General features: G+C 40.3%; 1 long non-coding RNA gene across 1 annotated transcript in view; it reads right to left on the reverse strand.

Moving 5' to 3' along the window:
- Positions 1-2,442, reverse strand: part of LOC109967093 (uncharacterized) — a 3,611-nt gene extending 1,169 nt beyond the window's left edge. Inside the window, exons 1-2 of the long non-coding RNA XR_002275884.1 lie at positions 2,115-2,442; positions 1,666-2,024 (exon numbers count right to left, since the gene is read on the reverse strand). This is a non-coding gene — a long non-coding RNA (uncharacterized LOC109967093). The remainder of the gene's footprint in view (positions 1-1,665; positions 2,025-2,114) is intronic.
- Positions 2,443-5,947: the final 3,505 nt, after the last annotated feature.

Here is a 5,947-nt window from a genome sequence, read left to right on the forward strand (position 1 = left end):
ATCTCATCCAGCTACACTTTTGTTTCCAGTAACAGTGGAGATAGTGTTTTAGTTTCCCTGAATGACTGCAAGAGCTCTGTGTGTGTGTGTGTGTGTGTGTGTGTGTTAACCTTCCCTGTGAAAACCATCCAGTGTTGGCTGTGAAAGCGGGACTGAAAGGCTGCCAGTCTATCACAGGGCAAGCCTGAACTAGCTTTACTTTATTTTATCTTATCATATTCATGTGCTTTAAGGAGTGAATGGAGGCCTAGCCTTGCAAGGCTGAATTAAAAGTACATGCTTTTCATAAAAGGCTGTAAAGCCATAGTACTCAGCAGCTTCGAGGGATTCAAATGCCACAAGAGATTTATCAGCAGTGTGGGAGGCTTAAGAACTGTCCATTAAGGTTTCATAAAAAAGGAGCTGTGTGGATTTGTAAAACAAAAAAACAATTCCAAATCAAATGGGGGAGGAAAGGTTCTCTCAGCTGAAATGGTTCACAGAGGATTTATTTCCATGTATGAAATCTGCAAAACTGGGTGTGCTCAGAAGCAACCTGTGGCTATGACACCACACTTACTGAAGCCTTGCAGTACTGATCCAGTGCAGATGTATGTCTGCCCCACCTGCCGCTGTGTTAGGAAGAAACAACCAAAACACCAGCAAAACAAAGATTTGTAAAACACCTCACAGCTGAAAGCCCTGCCAACCTTAAAAAGCAGTGGATGAGTTTGACTCAAACAATCTCCGGTTACATATCTGACAGTAAAGCTGTGTTTTTTCACCGGATCACAAAACGCTTGCAGGCATTTTCACCCTCGGTGGCCAATAATCATGCCCCGATAAGCAGTGACTGAACAGAGTATCAGATACCTAGTACAACAGCAGAAGGAAAAGAAAACTGACCAGAATTAAAACCATCAAACAAGAATTTAAATTTAACTTCTCTACTACAGAGTCTGAGTATCAGAAGAAAAACCTTTGGCTCCTGAAGCATTTCTCCTGCTATAAATTTCCATTTGAAATATTCACTTTGTGTCGCTGTTGAACTATTACACAGTTTCTGTTGTTCAGTCTGACGGCACTGATATAAATGTGGTGGATAAAATAACTGTCAATATAACATGTGACAGTTCAGCAGCACCACAAACTACATCCTCCCCAAAACCATAGAGTTGAATCAACACTTCTCTAAATCAGTGTCAGCAAGAACTGAATGTTATCACCTTCATGAAGGAGGATTTAATGCATTAAGTCTGGATAAATAAATGAAATGCTAACTGAGTGTATGTGTTATCATTTGCTATGTAAAACCTCATTTTGGCTGCTCCTTTATGGCTCAACCTTCCTCTCTTCTCAAAAGTTTTTTGGCTGTGAGATCATTTCCATCCATCAAACAAATCAACATTTCAGATAATTATGAAATAAAGCATATGTTCATCCTGTTGTATAAGTGTTTTAAGGAGGTTAGGGGTGGAAGATGGAGTGCTTACCAAGAGAGTATTTACCAAAGCTAATATGTACAGTATAGCAAAACTTTAAAATGGAGATTAAATTAAAGGCACTTTAATGAAGCAAACATCTGAATGATTTCCAGTGTCTGTTTGAATGGTTAAAAAAACACAACAGCAACTGAGAAGCGGTGGTTCTGTTTAGTATTCTGTAGCCTGAAATCCTTGTCCTTACTCTAACTCGGCTGCACTCGAAGTTTCATCATGCAGCCGTTAAGCTGTGCAGCTCCTCACAAACTCCAAGCATTCAACAGTGATGTAAAACACCAGAGGCAGAGCGAGTCTGGGTCACTGAGTGTCTTTCAGAGCAGCGCACAGCTACTGCGAGCATGACTAAATCCGTACCGGAGAGATACCAGCAGTAAGTCCCCTCGGCCCTCCGCCGCTGCAGCAATTCCCCACAGCTTTGTACTCCTCACCGTGAGCCTCAGACATGTGTAATTAGGTATAAAATACAGCTGGGTGGAGGGTGGGGTGGGCCCCGGCCGCCGTAACGCCGAGGGGAGCTCAGGCTCAGGGCCGTAGAGCCTTGAGCTGCCAGTGCACAGAGACAATTAGGTCCAAATGAAAAATTGATTTCCACTCATACTGAATGGATGTTAAAACAAAGCACGTAATAAATACCATCTGGTGACAGGCGGGAGTGCTGGCCACAGCAGACGAAGCCCCTTGTTAGCCTCAGCAGCGCCAGCGTATCGATCGCTCGCGGTGACAAAGGCAACTCTAAACGAGGCCAAGAAGATATATAATTCAATAAACAGAGGGCCTTAGATTGTATGTGGCAATACGGGTATACGGATGCCACTTTTAATATGTTCTTGTTGGTTGGTCTGTTGGTAGACGGCCACGATTGATGGAGCGAACACGGAGCTCGCATGTATCAAAATACTGAGTTATGCAGCAAGGTCACGCTTTATTGCTCAAAGCAGGATGACATATATACGGTGCGCTTTGATGCTGCAGCAATTTAGAAGCGCTTATTCTTCTTGGCTACTGAACATATCTGAAGTCAAAAATGAGGTCATGTGACAGGTTCACAAAAAGACTTAAAAGATGGAAAACATTTTTATTTTGACAGCCGGGCAGTGTTCTGTATCGACGTCTTCCAGCTTTTCACTGAAGTGCTATGATCATTCCACTGAGTGAAGTTATGTTTAAGGCTCTGCAGCATAGATGTCTCCTACGAGCACATTAAACTCCGAGCTGACATAGCTGGTATCTTTGGAAGCAACTGTGTAAATGTGAACAACGACTGCCTGCGTGTTTATCATGTTGTTCTCTTTTGTGCTTAACTATTAATTGTAATGAAGCCTCCCTAAAAATTGTTCATGTTGTGTTTTCTGTATATTCTAGGACTTGTCATAAGTAAAACAGGTGTTTCCATTAACATTAAGTGTGCCAGTCAGGCAGCATGTAGGCCACATCACCCTGAAACCAGAGCAGCTAAATGGAATTCAGCCATTTATTTCATTAGACACACCTGTGCATTTCCAACTCTGACGAGTCAAAATGTGTTGCCTGAAAAAGTAGGTTAATCTTTATGCAGTGAGGTAAAAAGGTCAAAGCCCAGCACATTCTCACAGGCGCTGCCAGTTATTCTGGATAATTAGACCTCTGCTCAGGTACAAGGTGGGTGGAGCTATAATGGGGATTATTTGAGGTGAAATGAGATGAGAGGAGCCTGATTCAGCAAATAAGTGAGAATATCTGCACGCGTAGGCCTCGGTTTTAACTACGCTATTGTCTGAACCTTAAACATGTTTAAGTTGGCAGGTTTAAAGCACGAAAAAGTAATAAAAGGGCTTGCCCTAATCAATTTTGAGGATAGAATACTTTCACCAAAATCAATCTTGAGTAATTAGTCCTGCCATATTCACATTAGGTCATAACTGGTGTTTTTGTAAATATACCTGATGTACACCGAATGTCACAGCAGGTTACTGAAGGAAAAGCATGCTGCTTACAGGTGTCCTGTTAGGATGATCAATACATCTCCATTTGGAGAATAGTGGGTTATAAAGTTTCTGAAAATTATGGTAAGCCTTTATTTTACAGGCCGTTAATAATCATTTTAATCTGATATGAAAAATGGATGAAAGAAAAGAGCTTCTAGATTAAAAACCTGTGTAAATAGGCACATTTTTATAGTTGCCTAGTGACGATTAATAAAAAAAAGGCAAAGTCAATGTGAAGTAAGCTTTTTCACATTAAAAGCTCTTTTCGTGTGTTAACGCTGTGTCATGGCACTATAAATTGAAGATGGTCTTCTTTTAAGAATCTGTCCTCCATTGAATCTGAGGAGGGATTTCTCCCTTGAAGTGATGCAAAAGAGTGTGATAGCATCACTAATCTTTAGAGGGGCTTTGTATGCATGTAGTATACCTCAGTAAATCAAGAGTGAGCATAGATCTTCAAAAGAGACAGATGGATGGAGATAGTGAGGCAGAGACAGATGGGAGGACAGAGACTGGGGGAAAGGAAACAGGCTAGACAGAGGCAGTAAGGGACAGACAAAAAGATAAGAGGGAGAAAGCGAGAGAAGCAATTAGACAAGAAAAACTGCAGTTCAAACACTTTACAAAATTGTGAGGCCATTATAAAATCATAAGCACGAGTGCATTTGTGGCCAAGATTTGAAGCAAACCCTGCCTGACAACCAGTGAGATTTTTAAAACCTTGAGGATGAATATGACCAACTGTGAAGCATATATTGTAGGAATTTAGTAATTCTCAAATGCAAATATGCTGAAGTGAGTGCTGAAGTCATGTTTCATTGGAAAGAATTGTCTCAAAGAGGTTCAGTGCTGTTACTGGCACGATAATAAGTGAAGCAGATAAACAAAATAATGAGACAACAAAACAACAGAGAGAAAAAACTAATTAATACAGATGAGATAAAAATCCCCAAAGCCTTAGAAACATCTCACCTCAAAACAAACAGGGAGCAGGAAGCAATATCTTGCTTCTAATTAAATATTTTGTCTCTTGAATGTGCTCCACGGTGCAACTACACACTTAATCCAGGTTGCCTTGTGAGGGGAGGCCCTTTCATCATGTCCTGTGAGGGTCTGTCCATTTTTCTATTTGTTGCCTTGTTTTCTTTTATTAATATTTGTAAAACAAACAGCTTCTACAGCATCTATGTTTAAACTTCTATTTGAGGCAGGAAATAATGCAAAGCTGTTTTTAATAAGCTGCATTAAAAAGCTACTAAAAGAGTTAAATGTAATGTAGTTAAACAAACATTCTCTCAGCAACAGAAACAATCTCATTAGTAAAATTAAATCTCAGCGGGCTGAGCCAAAGAACCAAACAGTTTTTCTGGCTACTGTTTGACCGAAGCCAAGTGACAGACGCAGGAGAGACGGAGAGAAACAGGAAGCAACTGCCAAGTGCTGTCGCAACTAACTTTAAAAGGCAGACCAGACTAACTCTGAGCTCCCTGGATCTGCATGAAAACGCAGGTGTAAGCACAAACTCAGGTCACCAAAGCCAGAAAGAGTCTGCAGCCAGGCGAAGGCATTGTTCAGTGCGTTTGCAGTCTTGTGATCATACGATTTACGTATGCAAATTCAGCCAATCTTCAAACCAGGCCTTCACAAAACCGGACAAACTGGGAGAATCATTGGATTATTTATTTATTTATTTAGCATCTAATGCAGCTTTTGGCTTGAAATTAAAGTGCAAAGTGCATAAACTCTACAAATCTATTTCCTTTGATCTGCTAACTACCTTTTCAGTCACTCCCTGTGTCCAACAAACGTCTCTAATTGAACAAGTTACCGTACCTGAACTGTCTCCAGTCCACTTGGTTTATAAAGCTGTGGCAGCACTACACAGCACTGCTGGTAACAAGGATAAATGAAAGATTTAACTCAGGAGCATTAGAGGGTTTAGCTTGTTTTCTACAGAAACTGGAAAAAAAAAACTAGACTGGTCAAGTAAAAACCATCAGAAATGCCTATAAATGAATCATTCCTAAGATCCTTAAAGACACTCTCTGGATCAATTAACATATGGTTATCAGCAAGTTCTTGAAAGTACAGCATTGTCTTAACAGCTGACAGACTGTTTTTTATATTTTTAGCTTTTAGGCAACACTAAATTATTACACATTTTAACTGTGCTGTTTTTGCAGCATTCTGGAGGGATTGATTATTATGATCAGCATCAACGGGTGGAGCCGATAATGTCTAATTATATCAGTTCATTTCATCCATTATTTCATCCACCAGACAGTTAAACTCGTCTGTTTGGATCTAGAGGTGCTCATGGCTGCAGAAAAATAACAGGCGCCAGTGCAAGACATGGACAATAAAAATTTCATCAATTATTTTATGACATTTACAAATCTTGAGAAGATTCTTATAGCCATTTTTAGTGTGCTATGTTGTGGTGAGACAGTGTAAACAGCGCTGGTTTCACTGATTGCCTAAATTTGAGACACCTGCATTAAT

Source organism: Monopterus albus, unplaced genomic scaffold (assembly GCF_001952655.1).
Source record: "Monopterus albus unplaced genomic scaffold, M_albus_1.0 scaffold125.1, whole genome shotgun sequence".
NCBI lineage: Eukaryota > Metazoa > Chordata > Actinopteri > Synbranchiformes > Synbranchidae > Monopterus > Monopterus albus.